At 44.0% G+C, this 24,870-nt stretch overlaps 1 protein-coding gene and 1 pseudogene across 9 annotated transcripts in view; both read right to left on the bottom strand.

Moving 5' to 3' along the window:
- Window positions 1-16,570, bottom strand: part of LOC134352921 (interferon-inducible GTPase 5-like) — a 28,259-nt gene extending 11,689 nt beyond the window's left edge. The window contains exons 1-6 of one of the 9 annotated variants that reach the window (XR_010019508.1): window positions 14,734-16,570; window positions 10,062-10,145; window positions 8,216-8,345; window positions 6,525-6,762; window positions 5,287-5,370; window positions 2,703-3,952 (exon numbers count right to left, since the gene is read on the bottom strand). The gene's annotated coding sequence lies outside the window, so the exon portion shown is untranslated. Of the gene's footprint in view, window positions 1-2,702; window positions 3,953-5,286; window positions 5,371-6,524; window positions 6,763-8,215; window positions 8,346-10,061; window positions 10,146-14,733 lie in introns of those variants that run through there. The other 8 variants (XM_063060546.1, XM_063060548.1, XR_010019510.1 and 5 more) reach the window with 8 other exon arrangements.
- Window positions 16,571-19,800: 3,230 nt separating this feature from the next.
- LOC134353318 (interferon-inducible GTPase 5-like) lies at window positions 19,801-24,158 on the bottom strand (annotated as a pseudogene).
- Window positions 24,159-24,870: the final 712 nt, after the last annotated feature.

The following is a 24,870-nucleotide window of genomic DNA, read 5'->3' on the forward strand; positions in this document are numbered from 1 at the left end:
ATTTATCCACATTAAGTTGCATCTGCCATGAATTTGCCCACTCACCTAACCTATCCAAGTTACCCTACATCCTCTTAGCATCCTCCTCACAGCTAACACTGCCGCCCAGCTTCGTGTCATCCGCAAACTTGGAGATGCTGTATTTAATTCTCTCATCTAAGTCGTGAATATATATTGTGAACAACTGGGGTCCCAGCACTGAGCCTTGTGGGACCCCACTAGTCACTGCCTGCCATTCTGAAAAGGTCCCGTTTATTCCCACTCTTTGCTTCCAATCTGCCAACCAATTCTCTATCCACAACAATACCATACCCCCAATACCATGTACTTTAAGTTTGCACACTAATCTCTTGTGTGAGACCTTGTCAAAAGCCTTTTGAAAATCCAAATATACCACATCCACTGGTTCTCCCCTATCCACTCTACTAGTTACATCCTCAAAAAATTCTATGAGATTCGTCAGACATGATTTTCCTTTCACAAATCCATGCTGACTTTGAACGATGATTTCACCGCTTTCCAAATGTGCTGTTATCATATCTTTGATAACTGACTCCAGCAGTTTCCCCACCACCGACGTTAGGCTAACCGGTCTGTAATTCCCCGGTTTCTCTCTCCTTCCTTTTTTAAAAAGTGGGGTTACATTAGCCACCCTCTAATCCTCAGGAACTAGTCCAGAATCTAACGAGTTTTGAAAAATTATCACTAATGCATCCACTATTTCTTGAGCTACTTCCTTTAGCACTCTGGGATGCAGACCATCTGGCCCTGGGGATGTGTCTGCCTTTAATTCCTTCAATTTACCTAACACCACTTCCCTACTAACATGTATTTCCCTCATTTTCTCCATCTCACTAGACCCTAGGTCCCCTACTATTTCCGGAAGATTATTTATGTCCTCCTTAGTGAAGACAGAACCAAAGTAGTTATTCAATTGGTCTGCCATGTCCTTGCTCCCCATGATCAATTCACCTGATCCTGACTGTAAGGGACCTACATTTATCTTAACCAATCTTTTTCTTTTCACATATCTATAAAAGCTTTTACAGTCAGTTTTTATGTTCCCTGCCAGTTTTCTCTCATAATCCTTTTTCCCCTTTCCTAATTAAGCTCTTTGTCCTCCTCTGCTGGTCTCTGAATTTCTCTCAGTCCTCAGGTGTGCCGCTTTTTCTGGCTGATTTGTATGTTTCGTCTTTGGAATTGATACTATCCTTAATTTCCCTTGTCAGCCACGGGTGCACTATCTTCCCTGGTTTACTCTTTTGCCAAACTGGAATGAACAATTGTTGCAGTTCATCCATGCGATCTTTAAATGCTTGCCATTACATATCCACCATCAACCCTTTAAGTATCATTTGCCAGTCTATCTTAGCTAATTCACATCTCATACCTTCAAAGTTACCCTTCTTTAAGTTCAGAACCTTTGTTTCTGAATTGTTACTGAAGGCTGATAAGTTCCCGGGACCTGATGGTCTGTATCCCAGAGTACTTAAGGAGGTGGCTTTAGAAATCGTGGACGCATTGGTAATCATTTTCCAATGTTCTATAGATTCAGGGTCATTTCTTGTGGTTTGGAGGGTGGCTAATGTTGTCCCTCTCTTCAAGAAAGGAGGAAGAGAGAAAACAGGGAATTATAGATCGGTTAGCCTGACGTCGGTGGTAAGAAAGATGCTGGAGTCAATTATGAAAGATGAAATTACGACACATCTGGATAGTAGTAACAGGATTGGTCCGAGTCAGCATGGATTTACAGTTGTCTGTGATAATCAGTTTGAATAGATGGTGTTTTCTACTCAGGCTCCAGGATACACAGGAATGTGGTTTATCTGTGGGGTGAAGATACATCTGTGACATTGCAACTACAATCAAATCAGGTCGACCGGCAGATAACTAAACACTGAGCTGAACTGTACTGAAATATGCCTTTTCATTTTCTACTTTTTATATTTCGTGCTTTTGCTTGTTGTTTTATTGCTGTTAGTGTGATTTTTTGCATGTTGGGGGGAGTGAGGTTGAAATTTGATGTTTTTTCTTTGAATAGGTTGCTTCCAAGGTTTGACTTTGTTGTGTGACCATACGTGGGGAAGATGAATCCCAGGGTTGTGTAATGTATTCACAGTTTGATTATAAATGTATTCTGAACTTTGAGAATACAGTCTGATTCCAAGTTCAGCATATGTGAGATGATGCTCTCCCAATCTTCCACAACTTCCCTGATTTTGGAAAACCATCTCTGATTGTAAAGTTATTTCTCACGCTATTATTTCACACTGGGAAGAGAAAGAAATAAGGCTGATGAAACTGACACCTGCTGTGGGAAATGTGAACATGTCAGAGTAGGTCTGAGAATTTGGACACCATGTAGCGATGACAGAGCATTTTCTCAAGTGACAATAATAAACAGGGATTCTGTAACTGGACGAGGAATGAAGAGGCATGGACTGATGATTCAGAAGAAAATGAGTTCAGGTCACATCACAGCAGCAGGGGGATATAACTTAATGGATTGCAGTACGGTGAAAACAGCCAGCTTGCATAATAGTCATGATTCAACCACCAGATCACCATCAACACTGAGCCTGTTCACCCTTTTCCCTTCAATGAAACATATGGTGATTGAAAGTCTTTGGATATCAGGAATTACCCAATGCTTTTCAGCTGCTCTTTTAGCCAAAGTACTAATATATTCATAGAATCACGGGTACACAGCAAGAGGAGACTTCACAATGGCAATGACAGTGTGTGAGAAAGATTGATGGTTGGGCCTTCCCTACACGGTGACAGTCAACCCTGCCATTTCAGTTGTACTGATATTACTGGACACTTGTTTCCTTTGGCCTTGCTGCAGGTAGTTGATGAGAGCAACATTTGCTGAGGATGTCTGAAACAAAATGAACACTGTATAATCATCAGCAAACATTTCACCTCAGACTTTAGGGTGGAAGGAAGGTCATTAAGGAAGCAGTTGATAATGGTTTGGATGAAGACGCAACTCTGAGCAATTTCCACAGTGATATCCTGGGCTGACCTCCAACAACCACACTAATCTTCTCTGTGATATTTTCCTCTTGATGCCACACTCTATCAAATGCTGCCTTTATATTTCCAATCACCTGCATCCCAATGAGTCCTTTGAAGTTTTTCCTGAACAATTCAGGTCCAAAGACAAAGACAAAAGTGATTTCCAGAGCCACAGTGAGAACAACTGCCCTCGGCATCAATTTGACCGAGCGTCCAGGTTAACTGATGTTTAGGTTATGAGGACACTCAGTCCTTGTTTATTGTCATTTAGAAATGCATGCATTAAAATATGATACAATGTTCCTCCAGTATGATATCACAGAAACACAAGACAGACTGAGACTAAAACTGACAAAAACCACAAAACTATAACATATAGTTACAACGGTGCAAAGCAATACTGTAATTTGATAAGAGCAGACCATGGGCACTGTAAAAAAAAATTCTCAAAGTCACGACAGCCCCAACATCTCATGCAGATGGTAGAAGGGAGAAACTGTCCCTGCCATGAGCTTCCAGCGCCGCAAACTTGCCGATGCAGCATCCTGGAAGCACCCAACCACAGCCGACTCTCAGTCCGTCCAAAAACTTCAAGCCTCCAACCAGCCCTCCGACACCGAGCACCATCTTTGCCGAGCACTTCGACCCCTGCCCCGGATGCCAAGCAACAGGCAAAGCCGAGGATTCGGGGCTTTCCCCTCCGGAGATTTCAGATCACACAGTAGCAATGGCAGCGAAATGGGCATTTCAGAAGTTTCACAAAATGTTCCTCCGTGCTCTCACATCTGCCTCCATCAAATCAGAATTGTGCACAGCACCCTACTTGACAGATAACAGATATTCATCACTGGAGAGGCCGTGCACGCTGTGTCGCGCCGCCATCTTTTCCTCCTCCTCCTCCTGTTCTCGGGTAGGATGATCTGAATTTAACCTTAAAAAAAGGAATCTGGTTTTGGTTGCGGCAGGAACATCACATCATCCCCAGGACTGGAATCCTTCAATGCATTGGCCCAGACCCAAACATCAATGATCTTTCCTTTCTTTATTGAAATTTGGGATATTTGCTGCTGATTGCACAACATTCATATCAATTCACTGTCACTCAGATAATAAAACAAGCTGCACAACCAAGTCAATCTGCAGGCATGAAGTGATAGGTACCGTATCTGTGATGAGAGGCCTAGGCGTGGATAGTAAGGGCCCATATGCTAGAGTATCCAAGACTAGGATCAAGACAGGATTTGAGACTGAGACAAGAACAGGGTTCCAGTCTCAATGCTAGATTTGAGCCTGACACGACTGTACAGGAACCCAAATGAGACAGAAATCCTAAAACAATCACAGACTGAACCAAAGTGGAGTGACAAATGAACACTGAAGCTGAGTTCAGGAGCCCTTTAAATATCCAAACCTTGGATACAAAACATGGCCACTAATTAGTGGAGTGGGCTATAATCTTTACAGTGACCGTCCCAATTCTGGAGAATCGGAGCATCGAACACCGGAGGCTGGCGTGGTCAGGTGTGTATCGGAACAGTATCAGACTCCGTTTACAAATGAAATGAATAATCATCCCCAGAAAGAGAATATCTGAAAGCCTACTCTCTCTCACTGACAGGCATCATTACCAATGGCAAGTCCCCCACCATCGGTGTGTGCAGGACTAGAAATCAGACTGGTAGTTACAGAAGTTCAGCAGCCGTGTGAGCAGCTCAGAAGGTAAATCACACAAAAGGGGAAGGACAACCGGCAGGGGCTCACCACCATTTACAAATCTCCCTGTGTGCCGCCAGTCTGGATTTGTGTTGCTGTTTCTCCTTTGAGGGAAAGTCCTGGAATGTTTTTGACAACACTGGGGGGAACAGCTTCACCTCCAGATTGAGAGCAGTTCCAGTGAGTACATCACCACAGTTTCTTTAGGGTATTTAGGAAATACAGTGAATTCCAATTAATTGGGACACATCGGGACCACTACATTTTGCCCAATTAGCCAAAGTTTCATGGAAATAGTTAAATGAAATAAAGGACAAACTGAGGAACAAATTATTTAAATGAAATACAGTACAATCTAGAACACCACAGTCCTATAAAACTGTGTATTAGTTCCGAACAGTTACCGACAAAGAAATTCATCCAGTGAACGCAATTAACAAGATCATTGCCGACTCCCAGTACAGATAATGAACTGCCTTCGTGCAATGCTATCAATGATTGTATCCTCCAAACCTTCATTTTCATTGTAACATTCAAGATGATTGTTGATACCTTCAAATACTTCATAGGTCCTAACTTGGTGAAGTGGTGAAATAGTTTCATTTTCACTCCTGCATGTTTCTGGCATCTCCAAGCCTGAATTTTCGAAACACAATCAGCAGAACAATTCACAATTGCCTTCCTGCTTACTTCTCATCAACTATCAGTGACAAAAATCACAGCTTTTGAACACAAACACACACACACACACACACAAGCGCTATTTTAAAACTGTTTGTTCTAATCACCGACAACTGTAAGAGGAACCTTTCAACAAGAGCTATAATTTGCTGCGTTCAAAGTTCAAACTTCAATATGAAATTATCAAAGTATGTCTATGTTACCACATACTACTATTCTGACAGTCAGCTCTGAAGTCAGGGGTTTTCTTCCATGTGATTCCCTCTAAACATCTCACCTTTAAACCTGTGCCCTTTGAATTCACATGTCTCCGTTATGGGGCAACGTTTCCCGGTATCTACGGTATCGAAGTTGTGTCAAAGTTCCTCTCATCTTTTTTATTACATAAATAGTTAAAGTGCAAACGGCCATAGAATGTCGCCCTCTCTCTCTCTCTCTCGCTCGCTCTCTCTCTCCCCCTCTCTATCTCTCTCTCTCACTCTCTCTCCCTCTCTATCTCTCTCAATCTCTCTCTCTCTCTCACTCTCCCTCTCTCTCACTCTCTCTCTCTCTCACTCTCTCTCACTCTCACTCTCCCCCTCCTCACTTTCTCTCTCTCTCTCTCTCTCTCTCACACACACACTCACTCTCACTCTCTGGATGCGCAGCGCCTCTGAGCCGAGGGCACCCTTAGAAAAGCAGATGGCTTCTCGGCTCGACAGCCAACACCTTCCCCACGAAGCCCGTGAACCGATAGGTTCGAGTTAATCTACTTAATCTACGGTCAAGGCCCCAGCATACTCATCTCCTGCCCCCTTCAATAACCTGGGCATCATGCCCTGGGGATTTACCCACATTAATACTCATTGGAAGGCCCAACACTTCCTCCTCCTTAACCTCGAAACACCCAAATGTATTTACACAGTCAGCACTGATCTCCCGGTTCTTCCTATCATTTTACTTGTTAAATACTGACACTTGTTAAGTACATTACTCACATTCTGCGCATCCAAGCAAATGTTCCCCCCTTTATCCTTGAGTGGTCCCACCCTTTCCCGAGATGTGCTCTTGCTCTTGATATATGTATAGAATTAAAATACACACACTTCGAACTGTCCGACCCATCATACCTGTTATTTCAATTTTACCTTTCACTACTTCCATGTTCAGACAGTTGGGTTAGGTGAAAGCTGTTGTTCTGTTGTATTGGTTTCGAATTCAGCTCCGGTAATAAAGTGTTACAGTCCTCGTCCCGCCCCATTCTCGGAAAGGGTGTAGCTTCACTTCCGAGCAGAGTGAGTTGAGAGAAGTTCCACACATTGACGTGTGTCTCAGTCTCCCCGTCCGCTTCACTGGTCGAGCCGAGTGCTGTGGAATTCTGATTGTTCAGTGATAATGTGATGGTGCTGAGAGTGTGCGCGGTTCACGGTCCGTGAACAGCAGGGGCCGGAAGGGAGATTGAGCAGTTTGGGACGGGTGACGGCCCGAAAGGAGCTGTCTGGGTTTTCAGATACTGGCGGTATTCATGAGCAGTTGGGACGGGGAATGAAAGCCATTAGTTCAGTTTTGGAAAGTGCCTTCCCCCCATCCACCCACCCAGGAGGTAGTGTAAGCGGTAACAGCAGCAAGGGCACTTCAACAAGGGACGTCAACAGTTATAGAGAATGTCAGCTCAGATAACAGGGGTAGCAGGCCTGAAGTTATTGACTGTTTTCCGGAGATCTGAGCGGTTAATTTGAGAAACAGTTATTCAATTCCAACGCCATCTCACTGAGGCCACTGCCGTCCTTTCCCCACATGCGCCTCCCTCCAGTCCCGGAGCAATGTGGTTAACTTTTGACTGTCCTTCGTTCTGACCCAGCAAGACGCACAGAGCAGTCGGCAAGTAGAGAAAGACACCGGGTTATGGTTAGGGTTCAGTGTTCGCCAGCAGACTGAGGCCATAAATGCATTCGGTCTGCGGTGGAGCGAGTCACTAATTTTGGACCTGGGGCGGACCCTTCCTGAATGGGAAAAACGTGAGAGCCCCGCTTGAGGGTTCTGTGAGAATGATATACACAAACTGGGACAAAGGGAGCCAACGAGGCAAATGGGCTGGGGGTTGTTTTATAACCTGGAATTGAAAGGTTGAATTCACATGCCGGTTAAACACAAAACTTAGGCAGAGCGGACCAAGAGAGTACTGAGTGGGGACACTCCCAAAGAGGGAGATGTCAGTCTTTGAGGGAGTGGGCCGGGTGGAATAGCTTCACACCGGTGCTGCAAGCGATACGAGATGACACCAAACTAAGTCACTCTTCCTGACGTTCTTTCGGGCTGCCCTGTTCAAACTGTACAAGTAATGGAGGAGAGCTGGGAGGCCGCGTGGCAGTTTATTCCCGTTGATCAAGGGCTGCACGACTGGAGACAGTCACATTGAGAGCCCGGATCTTGGGGTATGTGGGAGGCGACGTGACAGGGCGTGAGGTTCGACGACACTTGTACCCTGATATCGGGGTGAATGCGTATCGCGACTCCACAAATGGTATTTAAATTTCGGCCTGTTGTTCATTGTCGACGAGATCAGTAAGAGGGTTATTAACTGGGAGAAATAGGAAGAGACGGCAATCGGCTCGCAGTCCAGTAGTGGATTCATTCACAAAGCTTGGGAGTATTGTCTGGGCTGGAATTTAACATAAAGTTGAAACCTCTGACAATCTTTCACTCCGTAGCTCATCCCTAGATGACCCAGCCTAGATCCCAGTCTGTGTGGGACAAAGCCAGAAACTCGGGGTCTGTGTTGAGAGACCTGAGACCTTTCGGCCGGCCTTCTCTTACTCACCAGTTGCTCGCACACACTCCCAAACCTCCTCACTGGCGTATTTTCTCTACTTCTCTCTCAGCCTGGCCTTCATGGCTTTCAACGTTGGGGAACAAGTTGTCTTTGCCATTACCTGGCTGCCTCCCAGAGACTGCGGAAAGACACAGATATCATTTGTCAACGCAAACACGAGGAAATCTGCAGATGCTAGAATTTCAAGCAACACACAACAAAGTTGCTGGTGAACGCAGCAGGCCAGGCAGCATCTCTAGGAAGAGGTACAGTCGACGTTTCGGGCCGAGACCCTTCGTCAGGACTTTCAAATCTCTTACTAGCTCTTCTTTCAGTTAGTCCTGACGAAGGGTTTCTGCCCGAAACGTCGACTGTACCTCTTCCTAGAGATGCTGCCTGGTCTGCTGCGTTCACCAGCAACTTTTATGTGTGTTCCTCACTCTACCTGTTGTGTGTGTACCAATGTGTACATCAATCTCTGTTCAATGAAACCTGAAACAACATCCCCTCCACCTGTTGTTGAGGGGATGGCAAAAGGACAACATTGCATTGACTACAACTACACTTGCTTCTCCTGAGTCCTGAAGCATCTATCATCAGTGAGACCACCCCACACAAATTATGTCCTCCTCAGCCTTGTGGATGATACAGATTATAATCACCTGTTCCTCCAGTCCCTTCAGCTGGTCTGCCAAGTGCTGCAGCTGGGATGGAGAGGTGGATGGGGAGAGAGAGAGAGTGAGAAAGAGAGAGTGAGAGAGAGAGAGAGTGTGTGAGAGAGAGTTTTGATGCTGCTGTTGCTGTCCTTTTTTGCGAGCGAGGGAGTAGGGGATTGTTTTTGCAACTTTTCTTTCTGTGGGGAGGTAGAGAGATTTGTTGTTATTGTCACTGATTTTTCTGTTGAGGAGAGGGTGGGGGACCTGGTGTTATTGTCACTGTTTTTTTTTTCTTCTGTAGCAGAGGATGTGTGGGATTTCATTGTTTGTGAGTTAATTCCCAGCCTTGGTCACTTGGAAACTGCATGGCCAAAACATCACACCATTTTCTTTTATGGCTGCATTGAATTTCCACATCTGCTGGACGCTCAGTCTCTGCCTCTTATTATCTTGCGCAGCTCGTGTCACAGTGACATAGCACATAGTAGTACAGCACTGAAATAGGCCCTTCAGACCATGTTGTCCCTGCTGAATCATTTAACCCGCCTGCTCCCAATGACTTGTACATGGACCATAGCCCTCCATACCCCTGCCATCCATGTACATATCCAAATGTAAAAAATTCCATTTAAGATCTCACCCATCTCTTTTGGCTCCATGCACAGATTACCGTTCTGATCTTCCAGATGACAAATTTTGTCCCATGCTATCCCTTTTCTCAGAACATATCTGTAGAGTCCCTTTGGATTCCCTCAATATCTCCTGGAAACCAAGGTTCTCTAAATCTGTTATCATTATCCTTTGTTCTGACAGACACATACAAGCTTTGTACTCTCAAAATTTCATGTTTGAAAGTCACCCACTTACCAAGTATGCTTTGGCAGAAAACAGCCTTTCCATATCAACAATTGCCATATCCATTAAAATTGCCCTTACTCCAGATTAGACCAGACCTATCTCTTTCCATATCTACCTTGAAACTAATAGCATTATGTTCACCAGATGCAAAATGTTCTCCAAAACAAACTTCTCTCACCTGCCCTGTCTCATTCCTTTCTAGGAGAATAGATCAAGTATTGCACACTCTCTTGTTTGTGTGCTGATTAAGAAAAATATCCTGAACACATTTGACAAGATCGATTGCATCTAGTTCTTTTACATTATGGGCGTCCCAATCAATATGTGAAAAGTTAAATCACCTGCTTTACAACCTTATGTTTCTGCCACAGTCTGTGGTTTCTCTCCAAATTTGTTCCTTTAAATCCCATGCACTGCTGGATGATCTATAATCAGAATCAGGTTTATTATCATTGGCATGTGTCATGAAATTAGTAACTTAGCAGCAGCAGTTCAATGCAGAACATGATATAGAAGAAGAAAAATAAAAATAATGATTAAATAAGTAAATAAATTACAGTATATGCATATTGAATAGATCAAAGGTTATGAAAAAAACAAAAATAATATATATTTAAAATTGAGGGAGTGTTCAAGGGTTCAACGTCCATTTAGGAATCGGATGGTAGGGGGGAAGAAGCTGTTCCTGAATCGCTGAGTGTGTGACTTCAGGCTTCTGTACCTCCTACTGATGGTAACAGTGAGAAAAGGGCATGCCCTGGGTACTGGAGGCCCTTAATAATGGACTCTGCCTTTCTGAGACACCGCTTCTTGAAGATGTCCTGGGTACTTTGTAGGCTAGTACCCAAGATGGAGTTAATTAAATTTAAAACCCTCTGAAGCTTTTTTCAGTCCTGTGCAGTAGCCCCTCTACACCAGACAGTGATACAGCCCGTCAGAATGCTGTCCACAGTACATCTATAGAATTTTTTCCTGTACCTGTTGACCTACAAAATCTCTTCAAGCTCCTAGTGAAATATAGTCGCTGTCTTGCCTTCTTTATAATTACATCGATATACTGTGACCAGGTTAGATCCTCAGAGATCTTGACACCCAGGAATTTGAAACTGCTCACTCTCTCCCCACTTCTGATCCCTCTTTGAGGATTGGTATGTGTTCCTTCGTCTTTCCCTTCCTGAAGTCCACAATCAGCTCTTAAGTCTTTCTGACATTGAGTGCCAGGTTGTTGCTGCGACACAACTCCACTAGTTGGCATATCTCACTCCGGTCGCCCTTTGACCTCCGTTTGAGATTCTACCAACAATGGTTGTATCATCAGCAAATTTATAGATGGTATTTGAGCTATGCCTAGCCACACAGTCAGGGGTATCGAGGGAGTAATGCTGTGGGCTAAGCACACACCCCTGAGGTGCGCCAGTGTTGATCATCAGTGAGGACAAGATGCTATCACCAATCCACACAAATTGTGGTCTTCCAGTTAGGAAGTCAAGGAACCAATTTGCACAGGGAGATATAGAGGCCCAGGTTCTGTATCTTCTCAATCAGGATTGTGGGAATGATGGTATGAACTGCTGAGCTATAGTACATGAACGGCATCCTGACATAGGTGTTTGTGTTGTCCAGGTGATCTAATGCCGTGTGAAGAGCCATTGAGATTGTGTCTGCTGTTGACCTATTGTGGCAATCGGCAAATTGTGATGGGTCCAGGTCCCCAATACAGCCCCATTAATGTGGACCACAATTCTGTAGTTCCAACCATCAAGCTTCGCTATTCGAGTTCTCCATTCTGTTCTGACTAAGCACTGCAGTGATATTTTCTCTGACCAATATGCCCCCTTTCATCCCTCCCACTCTGCCATGTCTAAAACAACAGAACCCTAGAATACTGAGCTGCCAGTCCTGCCCCTTTTGCAATCAGCTCTCAGCAGTCACCCCCTATCATAAATCCATGTGTTGATCCATGCCTCAAGCACTTATGTTGTTCCTAAAGTACTTCTTGCATTGAAATATATGCAGCTCCGAACATTAGTTGCTCCATGCACAACCATTTGATACCTGACTTTGTCTGAGGTGTTAACAATCTCTGTCTCCACAAACTCTCCACTATCTGTCCTGGCACTCTGGTTTCCATTCACCTGTCACCTTCGTTTAAACACCACCCACCGACTGCCCCACCCACCCGAATAGCACTTGCAAACCTTCCCACTCGGATATTACTGCCTCTCCAAACTCAATCCATCCATGTACCTATGTAAACTTATTTTAAATCTTTCAATTGTTTCTGCATCTACCACATCTGCTGCCGGCTGGTTACCCACTCAAGCCATGCACTGAGTGAATTTACCACTCCAGTTCCCTTTCAATATTTCACCTTTCACCCCAAACCTATTACCTCTATTTCTTGTCTCTGAGGAGAAAAAGCCTGCATGTGTTCAACCTATCCATACACCTTGTAATTTTGTATAGCTCTATAAGATCCACTCATTCTCCTGCATTCCAGGGAATTATTTCCTAACCTATTCAACCTATCCTTATAATTATGTCCTTCAGATCACAGCAATGTTCTTGTAAATTTTCTCTGCACTCTTTTAAGCTTATTGATACCTTTCCTGCAGGTCGCTGACGAGAATGCACATAATACTCTAAACTCAGCATCACCAATTAGCTTCGACCACTCACCTGAGAGGCCCAAAATTCACAGTGTAAGTTTTCTCCTGATTTGTCCTCCCAATTGCAACACCTCGCACTTGTCTGCACTAATGTTTATCTGCCATTTCTTCAGCCCATTCTCCTAGATGGTCAAGATCATATTGCAAGTTTTGATAGCCTTCCTCTCTGTGCACTACGCCCCCAGTCTTGGTGTCATTTGCAAATATGCTGCCCAGTTTACCTCATTGTCACCAAAATAATTCAATTGGTAATAAACAACAATGTGTGCGGCAGACTTTCCTGATGTTGAACAGCAGTTTTGCTCAGAAGAACTAGTAGAACTAAAGGAAATGGATGAGATATTTAATGAATATTTCTCCTCAGGTTTTACTGTGGGGAAAACTATGGATGCTAATGAAATAGGGAAATTAGCAGGGATGAGGTATTGCAGGCCACAATGTGCATTAGCATGGATAAATCCCAGGGCCAGACCTTGTGCATTATCAGATCTTTTGGAAAGCTGGAGACAAAATCAAGAAAGCATTTGCAGAGATTTTTTATTTCATCAGGGTCTACAGGTGAGGTTCCAGTGGTCTAGCAACTGGTTAATGTGGTACTAATGTTTTAAAAAAGTGTAAGAAACAAACCAGGAATCTATAGGCCTATCAGTCTGAAATCAATGATGAGTAATTTTCTGGATGAGATTCTGATGGACAAGAGGGAGGTTCTGATTTGAGACAGTCGACATGGCTTTGCTCTTTGAGGCAATAATCAAGAGACTAAGTTTCAGTAAGACAGGGATGTTGTCTAGATGGACTTTAGCAAGGCTTTCAACAAGGTCCCAAGTGGCATGCTATTCTGGAATATTAGATCACATGGGAGCCATGGGGAGATTGCACTGGATTCAGAATTGGCTCAGGTTTAGAAAACAGAGGGTGATGGTCAAGGCTCACTTCTCAGACTTGAGCCTTTGTCTGGTGGTGTTCCTCAGAGATTGGTAATACAGATAAACAATTTGGAAGTGAATGTCCAAGGCATGGTTAGAACGTTTGTGGATGATGCAAAAATCTGTGGTTTTGTAGAAAGTGCAGAAGGTTATGAAAAGTTACAGGGAGATCCTGATCAGATTTGTATGTGAGCTGGGGATTGGCAAATGGCTTTCAACCCAGGGAACTGTGAGGTATGACATTTTAGGAGATCGAACAATGATAAGATTTATACAATGAATGGGAGGACTCTGGGATGTGTTATGGAACTGAGGAAACTACGATTGTAAGTGCACAGTTCACTGAAACCAGTGTCACAGAAAGAGAGGGTGGTGAAGAAAGCATTTGGCATGCTGTACTTCATTAGTCAGGGTAATGGGTACAGGAGTTGGGAACCTCTGTTGCAGGTTGATAGACAGTGCTGAGGCCACTCCAAGCAGTGATACAGTGATGCAGTTTGTTAGGATGCTCTCCACTGTGCATCTGTGGAATGACATGAGAGCAGATGTGCACAGACCAGCTCTCTTCAGCCTCCTCAGAAAGCAGAGGTGTTGGTGAGCTTTCCTGACTGTGTAGGATGTGTTCTGGGACCACAAGTGTTGGTTCAAGCTCTACACCGCAGGAGTTTGAAACTGCTCGCAGTTTCTACTGCTGTGCCACTGATGTAAAGAGGGGTGTGAGTGGTGCGAGTTCTCCTGAAGTCAATAACCATTCCCTTTGTCTTGTCGACATTGAGGAAGAGGCTATTTGCCTGGCACCAGGCCTCGAGCTCTTCAATCTCTGTCACAAGTGCGGAGCACAGGTGGACCAAAATGCAGAACACAAACATGTTTTGTAGCGTTAAGAAAAATAGAGCTTATTAATAGTTACTAGTGAAGCAGGGAAGCAAGGATTGTGCAGAAACATCAAGGAGTGAATGAAGCAGAAGCGCGAATATGCATGGCTGGAGTTGGGCTCGGACCCTGGACTTAGACGGGGATGGGGACCTGGGCTTGGCCTGGGACTTGGAACTCGGGACCCGGACTTGGAACTTGGAACTCGGGACCCAGACTTGGAACTCAGAACCCTGGAGCCTGGACTTCGAACTCGGAACATCGGAGCCTGGACGTGGAACTCAGAACCCTGGAGCCTGGACTTGGAACTCGGAACATTGGAACACAGAGCTGGGTCTCTTCCTTGGATAAAGGACTCAGAGCTGGGACTCTTCTGGGACACAGGACACAGGGCTGGGACTCTTCCTTGGATAAAGGACACAGAAACAGGACTCTTCTTAGACACAGGACACAGAGCCAGGACTCTTCCTTAGCTACAGGACACAGAACACAGAACACAGACAGACAGTTCTCCACTCAGGGTAGCGGCAAACGGCCAGACTTACCCAGCGGAGGCGAGGACACAAAGAGATGGTTCCCAACTCAAAGTAGCGGAAAACAGCCGGACACACCCAGCAGAGATGAGGACGTGAAGAGACAAAACCACAGAACGATAGACAGTTCTTTTATCCTGGCATGAAGTGGCTCCAAGAAGCGGTGAGCTCTCACCTCGTCCTGGAACTACAGACAGCGGCACTAGACTCACTCCACCAGGTTAACTTGACGGACCCGCTCTGGTGAGGTAGCATAGCAGGCTTGCTCAGGCGCGGTAACTTGACAGGCTGGCTCCGGCGAGGAGAGGCGACTTACTGGCACTGGCTTCAGGGAGAAGACTTGATTTATTCCAGCGATGTGACTTGGCTCGCACTGGCAAGGTGACTTCTCCGCACTTGTGATAGAATGATCTAGACAAACATGGACCCAGCAGACACAAACACTGTTTTTCAAACTCTCGCTAGCCAGAGTCCCCTACTCGGATCCTGCCCAGAGTGCACCTTGTAGAATTCAAGAAAGTGACTCAAAGTTTCCAGGTATCAGTTTAGCAAAATTGTGCAATTACAACGACAGTTACAAAAGGTCAATGTTTTATTAGCCAGTTTTGCCCGCTGGCCAAAACCCCCTCCACCTGCCTGAGTCGTTGATAATCCGGGCAAGCCAGTTCGATCGCCTGGAGGCTCCCATTGGGAGGTAGGGCGGCGGGGGGGGGGGCACTGTCATGGTCCTGATCGGTTATTCCCTTGTTCCCTTTAAATTTTCTTTGTTTCTGTCACGATTGGGACCGTTGACTTCTTGTTTTCCTTTAATTCCTTGCTTCCCTGTGTTTCTTGGGCTCTTTAATTAAAGGCACTTGATTCTCAGTAATTAGTGTCTGGCTTACAGCTACTCGGCGCCAGATCATCACCGGACATCACCTCACGTCACCAAAGCAGGTGCGAGCAAGTCACATCGCTGGAGCAAGTTGACTCTTCTCCTCGAAGCGAGTGCCAGTAAGTTGCCTCTCCTCGCCGGAGCCACCCGTCAAGTTACCGCGCCTGAGCGAGCCACTAAACTACCTTGCCGGAGTGAGTCCATCAAGTTAACCCGCTGAAGTGAGTCAAGAGCCGCTGTATGTAGTTCCGGGACCGAGTCGAGAGCTTGCCGCTACTTGGAGCCATTTCGTGTCAAGATAAAGAGCTGTCTATTGTTGTGTGGTTTTGTCTCTCCGTGTCCTCGTCTCCGCTGAGTAGGTACGGCCATTTTGTCACTACCCTGAGTGGGGAATTGTCTCTTCGTGTTCTCGTCTCTGCTGAGTAGGTCTGGTCGTTTGGCCGCTACTCTAGGTTGGGAACTGTCTCTTCGTGTCCTGTGTCCTGTATTCAAGAAGAGTCCCGGCTCTGTGTCCAAGAAGAGTACCGGCTCTGTGTTCTGCGCTCAGGAAGAGTCCCGGCTCCAAGAAGAATCCCGGCTCTGTGTTCTGAGTTCCGAGTTCCAAGTCCAAGGCTCCGAGTTCCCAGTCCCAAGTCCCGCGTTCCCAGTCCAAGTCCGGGTCCCAAGTCCCGCGTTCCCAGTCCAAGTCCGGGTCCCAAGTCCCGCGTTCCCAGTCCAAGTCCGGGTCCCAAGTCCCGCGTTCCCAGTCCAAGTCCGGGTCCCAAGTCCCGCGTTCCCAGTCCAAGTCCGGGTCCCAAGTCCCGCGTTCCCAGTCCAAGTCCGGGTCCCAAGTCCCGCGTTCCCAGTCCAAGTCCGGGTCCTGAGTTCGAGTCCAGCCACGCTTATTCCCGCTTCTGTTTTGCTCACTCCTTGTTCTCCCTCTGAACAATCCTTGCTTCCCTGCTTTCCTAGTATCCATTAATAAACTCAATTTTGTTAACGCTACAAAACGTGTTTGTGTTCTGCATTTGGGTCCGACCCATGCCCCGCACTTGTGACAATCTCCTGCCTGTAGGGCAGTTCATCATTTCTGGTGACATTGTTGAACCCCTCCACTGTGGTGTTTTCAGCAAACTTGACATGTGATTACTCGGGTGTTTGGCCATGCGGTCACGTGTGAGCAGAGTGTACAGCAATGAGCTCAACACACAGCCTGGGGGCATCTGTGTTGAGGAAAATGGGGAGGGAGGAGCATTTGTGCATCCTGACTGTGAGATGTCTGTTCATTTGTGAGTCCAAGTCCCACTTGCACAGTGGGGTATTTAGACTGAGGAGTAGGAGTTTGTTCTCCAAGGTTTGTGAGACAAGAGTGTTGAATGTTGAACTGAAATCCAGAAACAGCATTCTGACAAAAGTGTCCTTGTTTTCTCAGTGTGTCAGGGCCAGGTGCATGACAGATGCTATGGCATCTTTTGTAGAGTGGTTCTGTTGGTAAGCATATTGGTGAGTGTCCAGTGTGGCAGGAATGGAGTTTTTGATGTGTATCACTACCATCCATTCAAAACACTTCCCAATCATTGGCAGTAACTTTTCTCACTGGGCAGATAAATGCAACACAATGTTTCCCTTATGCATCATATGCCTGCATATCTGGGTGTTTCCTGACTCTCTGAGATCTTCTTGTCTCATCTTCAGCTTCTTCAGCCTTAGGTGATCCCTGGGACCTTTCCTATCAACTTAGGGATGTATCCCCCTGTCTATTACACGTGCCTTCATGCAACTTAAGTTCCTTTGTCACCTGACTGAGCTCAGCATGATCCTCATTTACACTGGAGCTCAGCTTCCCTTCACTGTCTGGCATCGTGTCCTCCTGTCCACTGTTAGTTCCCCCACTACATCTGAGTCAGGGTTGGGAGATTCAGGAATCTCTTCAGCAATTCTTGGGGATTCTGCATAAGGTAGAATATACACATCCCCATTTCCTCGTCCTCTGAGTCTGTAGTGTATTCAGTAGTTGGGTCCATTTCAGGTCTTTCTGCTGATTGTCTTTATGTTCTCCTTCTGTTCAATCTTGTAGTTGTGTCCTCAAAAAAACGGAGCCCATCTTTGCATTCGTGCTGCTGCTGTTTGTGGGCTACCTTTCTGTGGATTGACGCTCATCTCTGGTCCAAACCCCAGGCTTTTCAGTCCATCAGGTAGTTTGTACTGTTTTACACCCCAAACCAGACTCAACGCCTCTCTGTCACTCTGTGCATTATTTTACTCTGCAGAGGTCAGACACAAAGGCTATGGGGTGATCTCTTCCATCACTCACAACATTTGCCATAACTGCACCTACATCGGTAGGTGAGGCATCACAAGCAAGCGTCATTGGATGAGGTGGATCATAATCTGTGAGTCCAGTGTCTAACATCACCATCTGTTAGTCGGCCTCAGCTAAGTCCACAGCTGAAATGCTCCTTTCCAAAAAGATTTGCAAAGATATCCTCTATCCTTGGCAGAGGGCATTGATCTACTTTCAGGACTGGATCGGGGGTACCCTTCAAATCACCACAGATCATGCCAGAACCATTCTTCTTGTTTGCTGGAACCACTGCTGGTGCGCATGGGCCCCACTGAACCTTGAAAATAATTATTCAGTCTCCAGCTGATCAAGTTCTCTCGAATCTTTGTCACAGGTTGTACATGGAACTGGAAGGGCTTTGTAACACTGGGGTGTTGCATTTCCATTTAACACTATTTTGCCCTTGATATGTTTGAGCTTTCCAATGCCATCCTTGAACACTGCTGTGGCATCAACCAGTATCATTCATAATTCATTTTCTGTTGACGCTATGGCAGAGGATGTGGCATGCAAGTGGTGGATATATCTGCAGTCCAGTTGTAGTTGTCTCAGCCACTCACATCCCCACAATGCTGACCCTTCTGTTTTTACCTCATACAAGCCGAATGTGGCTTGTTGGTTGTTGTATCTCACTGTTAAAAATGTCACTCCCACTGAAGTTATCTTTTCTCCAGTATAGGTTCTTTGTTGGATATCGCAGGGTTCAGTTCAGTTTAAAATGCAATTGAAACTCATTTTGTGAAATGACTGAAACAGCTGAGCCATTGTCCAATTCCATTTTAATTAATTTGCTGTTCATTTCTGGTGTAAGTCTTGTTGTTCGTCCCTTGTCACCTTTCTCATGTAAATCTCTTGGGTACCCAGTCCTGTAGTACACTCATCATTATCAGATCTTTCATCAACAGCATGCAGATTATGCTTTTTTTGAAACTGCATGTTGACTTTTTATCTTTTTCTCTTCCCTCTGTAGTCTATTTATTTTTTTCTGCTGGACATGCTTTGTGACTTACTCTGTTGCATTTTCTGCAAGTTGCATCTTTAAGCCTGCAATGGTCTGTTTTGTTTGAGCCACCACCACAACGGTAACAGAATTTGACTGGTCAGTGGTTTCTGTGCAGACACAACAATTTTGTTCACGTTCACTTTCATTCCTGACTACAACTCAATTGTCTGTCCTGCTTCTTTTGATAGAGTGATTTCAACTGGTCTTTTAAATGAGAGTTGTGCTTCAGTTAGGAGTCATTGTTAATGACCTTCTGAAATGCCTTTCCATTCCCCTTTTAACGATATCATTATAAGATCTTTACAGAAAGGAACACACAGCCACTAGTTTGTACACATCAATATTGCATACTCTGTGACCTTATAATGACCAAATGTTCTGCCACTGGGCTAGTGATTGACAGGTGAGCATCATTCAGACACTTGGAGATAACTTCTCAGCTCCTCTTCAAATTAGGATCATATGTCATTTATGTCCACCTGTTTCATGTCTTTAACAGAGTCACACTCCCTCAGAAATGGATTAACAATACTTCAGAAAGGAAATCAACAAAGGGGAAAGTTGTCATGTAGAATTACAACAGGGTTCAATGACAGGCCTCTTAAATATTTGATCCACAGAAAGACATGAGCTCGTTGTACTGATGTTGGTGCTGACCAGTCTGTGGAATTCTCTGCCTCAGAAAGCAGTGGAGGCCAATTCTCTGGATGCTTTCAAGAAAGAGTTAGATAGAGCTCTTAATGACAGTGAAGTAAAGGGATATGGAGAGAAGGCAGGAACGGGGTGCTGATTGTGGATGATCTGCCATGATCACAGTGAATGGTGCTGTTGGCTCGAAGGGCCAGATGGCCTACTCCTGCACCTATTGTCTACTGTCAGTCAATCAATGCTATATGCAACCTTCACCACCCTCTCTGCACACTCTAAGGCCCTTCAGTGCATCGGTCAGTATTCTGTAGGTCATGAAAAATCATGATCCTGCTTCAAAAATGGAACCAATGATAGAAATGAAGTCAAGACCAAATTCCACAGCTGAAACAGCAAGAACTGCAGCACCCCAAACGAACTTTATAATTATATTTTTATTTATTTTCTCCAGCAGGGGAGCTTTAACTACGGCCTTAAGCTCTTCCACAGGTTTACTTTTGATGTTGGCCAGTCTTTGAAGCAAGGCATTATTCAGACGCAGACATTTATGGAAATGGATTATTTCCCCAATCAATATGCTGATGTCACAAGCAAAAGAGAGACCAGGAATGAGGACTGCTCCCACAGCTCCCAAAAGCGTTGCCAACATCCAGGCACGTTTCTGCAGCGTCTTGCTTTTCTGCTGAATAATCTCCATATATCAGTTTGGATAGGCCAAGACAAAAGTACTTTTCTTTATATTCAGCAGATCATCTTCAAGTGTTTTATTTAACCGATTGAAATCATATCGATCCTGTTCAAAACTGGATATCAGCAACACAGACAGGGTCAGAATCCCTGCTGCTCTCAAATTCTTTAAACAGTCATTCTGAATAAATTCCAGTTCTATTTCCTCATTAGTTTCCTTTTCCCCCTTTTCTCATTGAATCAAAATCAGCATCAATCTTGTTGCAGACGATGTAGAAATTTTTCCCGAGCCATTTAATCTCTTCTGCAAGTCTTGCATCTTTTTCTTTGAAATGACAAGCTGATATTATGAAGAAGAAATCATATCTTTCGAATTTCATTTTCTTGAGATAAGGACCAGCTGGAAATTTTGTGGATCTGATCCCTGGAAGGTCCCAGTAGCAGACATTGGGCAGATTAGGATGTGGGCATCTAGTTGGCTCCATTGTAGTTTCCCTGATCCCAACTTCAGCTGCTCCCAGATCAGTATTCCGAAGTCCTCTCATGACATTGATGAAGCTGGATTTTCCTGTACCTGTTTCTCCAGTCACTGCAACGTTAAGCTCTATGTTATCTGGTTCTGTTACCTTCTGCTCTATCCGAGATATAACCTTTTCCACCCCACCTGTTTCATAGTCGGAATTCAATCTCTTGAGCTCTTCCTTTGTGAAGAATGTGAGATTCTCAGACTGAGCCACCTGTTGACTGAAAGGAAAAACGTTCCATTATAATTTCTAATCATAAAACTTCCATTTCTACAGATCCCCATTCTTTTGTCATCCATCTTGCTTGAGACAACTTGCGGTGAACAATTACCCCCAAAAGTCAGCAGGTTTTTGGGATATGGGTGGTAAGAGTCACTTGCAGGCAAACCTACAAGCTTACAAACAATGCTTGTAAATTTCATGTGGATAACACCATAGGTCAAGCTGCAACCTGGCTCTCTAGAAATATGAGTATTGGAAATCTATCCATACAACCTCACAATATCAATGCAGAAGTCCTTATGTGACAGCTGCCAGTTCAGCCAATATAAATTCCATCATAAATGTCCTCCCTTCCTCTACAAGGTCAGATGTCAGAGGTTTGATGATAATTACACAAGATTCAATTCACTTCGTCATGAAAACTAAACAAACTCATGCCTGCTGTAACAAAGAGACCCGGGGGGGGGGCGGGGGGGGGTGCAGTGACAATGTACTGCAAGTGGTGCAGCGGACTGACACCACCAGTGACCTGGCTTCACTCCTGGTCTCTGGTGCTGTCTGTGTGGAGTCTGCATGTTCTCCTGTGACCGAGTCAATTTCCCACGAGTGATCCTGCCACCCTGCGTTAGTTGTTAGGTTATTGTGCCCCTGTAAATTGCTTGTCATGTAGGTGGTGGTGGGAAAGTTGGGAACGTGGTATGTATGTGAGAGACAATTTGTCAGATGGAAATAAGCAGGTGCATGGTAAAGGTGGGAATGCTCAGTGGGGGTGGAGGGTGGCAACAGAGATGAGTCTGGGTGTCATAAAGAAAAATAAGGAAGTACAAGTTGTTTGAAATTTTACGTAACCAGCAATAATGAATATCAATTGAGGCAGGTTATATAAAAACAACCAAACATTTATTGAACACGGATAAATGAAAAAAGAACAAACGAAATCCTTAACCGGAAGTTAACCGCTCTGCAACTGTTCAACAAATCATCAGTCGGCCTTGGTTCTTAAAGTGTCAAATGCGGAAACAGTTCTTAAAGTGGTAGAGTCAAATATAGTTCTTAAAATGGTAAATTCGAAAGTCCGACAGATTTATACTTTCAATTGGGAGAGACTTCTCTGGAGAAGGATTTCTTCATAGATGCAACTTTCCTGCTTGTTCTGTCCACAGGATTCACAATGCAGTAAATAAACAGTTTAAAACAACTCACTTTAATTTCCTCCAGAGAGAGCAAACCTTTGCATTTTCTTTTTTTTTTCTTTTGGCAAGAGTTATCCTCGATGCAGGTCACTACTCCTTCAACAAAGACTCAATAAGGTACATCCTTTGTTAAACTGCCAAACGGTGCCAACTCCTCTCAATCCTTCGGGTCCTGTACTTCAATAAAGTCTTCACTCTCGCTTCTACTGCTAGAATAGGGTAAATCAGCACATCTAGCCAAAAATTTCCAGTCCAACAATATTGCATCTTGCAACAGGACACAGCACTTCGTTTTAAAAATGAAACTGCGTCATAAAAACAAATATGCAACGGAAACGGAGACAAAGTACGTTCTACCTGGAAATCTAAAAACTAAAAACTAACTGCGTCATCCGGGGTCTAACCTTATATACCCGTGGTGCACTTGTCATCACGTGACCTCACGTCGGCGGGAAAATTACATCAGGTGATCTCCAAAAGACCATTACATCATTCTCACAAAAAACAATGATCTCCTTGAGGCATGTAACACCTCCCTCCAAAAAAAAATTTTGGTCTTTTAAGACCAAAATTTTAACAATTTACATTTTATAAAAACAAAGGTATAAAATTTACAACATGCACTATATATATATATATTTATATAGTCTTTCAGCACTTTACAAACTAATATACAGTAGGAGTGTTACAAATGTTAAAATACCACTCCATAAAAAAAAACAAATTTTCATTGTACACTTAACATCTAGATAAACAATCAGCAATCACGTTATATTTACCCTTAATATGAGTGACCAAGGTATTGTATTCCTGTAACATTAGACTGTATTATTAAATTAAATCCTTAACCCTTTTCCTTAACAGTCACAGTGGCATAACCAAATTCACTTTAAGTTAATAGTTAAGTTAGCTTTTGAAAGTCTCTCAGATAGTTTCTCCACTGCAGTAATATGTGCTTTCCACGTATTATTTCCTGTAACTAAATCATCGATTATAAGCATCTGTATCTTTTAATCCCTGAATCACACTATTAATCATCCTCTGAAAAGTACTTGGTGCATACTTCATCCCAAATGGAAGAACATTATATTCATATAACCCAGATGGAGTTACAAATGCTGAAATCTCTCTACCTCTATCCGTCAATAGAACACACCAATAACCTTTGAACAAATCAATTTTTGTAAGGAATTTGGCCTATCCAACTTTACCCACACAATCATCTACCCTAAGGATTGGATAAGCATCAGTTTTTGTCACAGCATTCACCTTTCTGTAATCCGTACAAAACCTAATACTATTGTCTGGCTTAGGCACCATAACACACGGTGAACTCCAATTCAAGTTAGAATGTCTAATAATATCAGTCTCTAACATATACTTAATTTCTTGTTCAGCAAGTTCACATTTTTCCCTGTTCATTCGATACGGATGTTGTTGTATGGGTTTTGCATCTTCAACATCTACATCATGCGTAGCTACAGTGGTTCTTCTAGGAACGTCTGGAAATAAATCTCTATATTTAAAAATTAACTATTTCATCTGCTCTCTCTGGTCTGGCTGTAAATGAGCTAATTTTTCATCAATATTTTCTAGAATATTTGAAATTGGTAACCTGGCTGAAATAATATTTGGTTTAAAATGAGTTTCAGATGAATCCTCCATTAAGTTTTTATCAAGATCAGACTCATTATTGATCACAACAGTCACAGTAGCAGCTTCTCTCTCATAATACGGTTTTATCATATTTATATGACACAGCTGTGTTGTCTTTCTCCGATCTGGGGTTTTTACCACGTAATCTACATCATTTACCTTAGATTTAATCTCATTAGGACCATGAAATTTGGCTTGTAATGGAGGCCCAACATTCACAGCGTAAGTCTTCCCCTGATTTGTCCTCCCAATTGCAATGCCTCACACTTGTCTGTCCTAACGTTTACCTGCTATTTCTTCAGCCCATTCTCCTCGATGGTCAGATCGTGCTGAAGTTTTGATAGCCTTCCTCACTGTCCACTATGCCCCCAGTCTTGGTGTCATCTGCAAATTTGCTGCACCAGTTTACCTCAATGTCATTAAAATCATTCAATCAGTAATGAACAACAATGGGTGCAGCAGTTTTGCTCAGAAGAACGAGTAGGAAATGGATGAGATATTTAATGAATATTGCTCCTCAGTTTTTACCTTGGGGATAATGATGGATGCTAATAAAATGGGGAAATTAGCAGTGATGAGGTATTGGAGGCCACAATGTGTATTAGCATGGCTAAATCCCAGGGCCTGACCTTGTGCATTATCGGATCTTATGGAAAGCTGGAAACAAAATTGAGGAAACATTTGCAGAGATTTTTATTTCATCCCTGCCTACGGGTGAGGTTCCAGAATCCAGCAAGTGGCTGATGTGGTACTAATGTTTTAAAAGAGTGGCAGAAACAAACACAGAAACTACAGGCCTTTGAGTCTGAAATCAATCGTGAGTAAATTTCTGGGGCAAGAGACAGGTTCTGTTGTGAGACAGTCAGCATGGATTTGCTCTTTGAGGAGATAATCAAGAGACTAAATAACAGTAGGACAGGGATATTGTCTACATGAACTTTACCGAGGCTTTAACAAGGTCCCAAGTGGCATGCTCATCTAAAATATTAGATTGCATGGGAGCCTCATGGAGATTGCGT

Source organism: Mobula hypostoma, chromosome 10 (assembly GCF_963921235.1).
Source record: "Mobula hypostoma chromosome 10, sMobHyp1.1, whole genome shotgun sequence".
NCBI classification, from domain to species: domain Eukaryota; kingdom Metazoa; phylum Chordata; class Chondrichthyes; order Myliobatiformes; family Myliobatidae; genus Mobula; species Mobula hypostoma.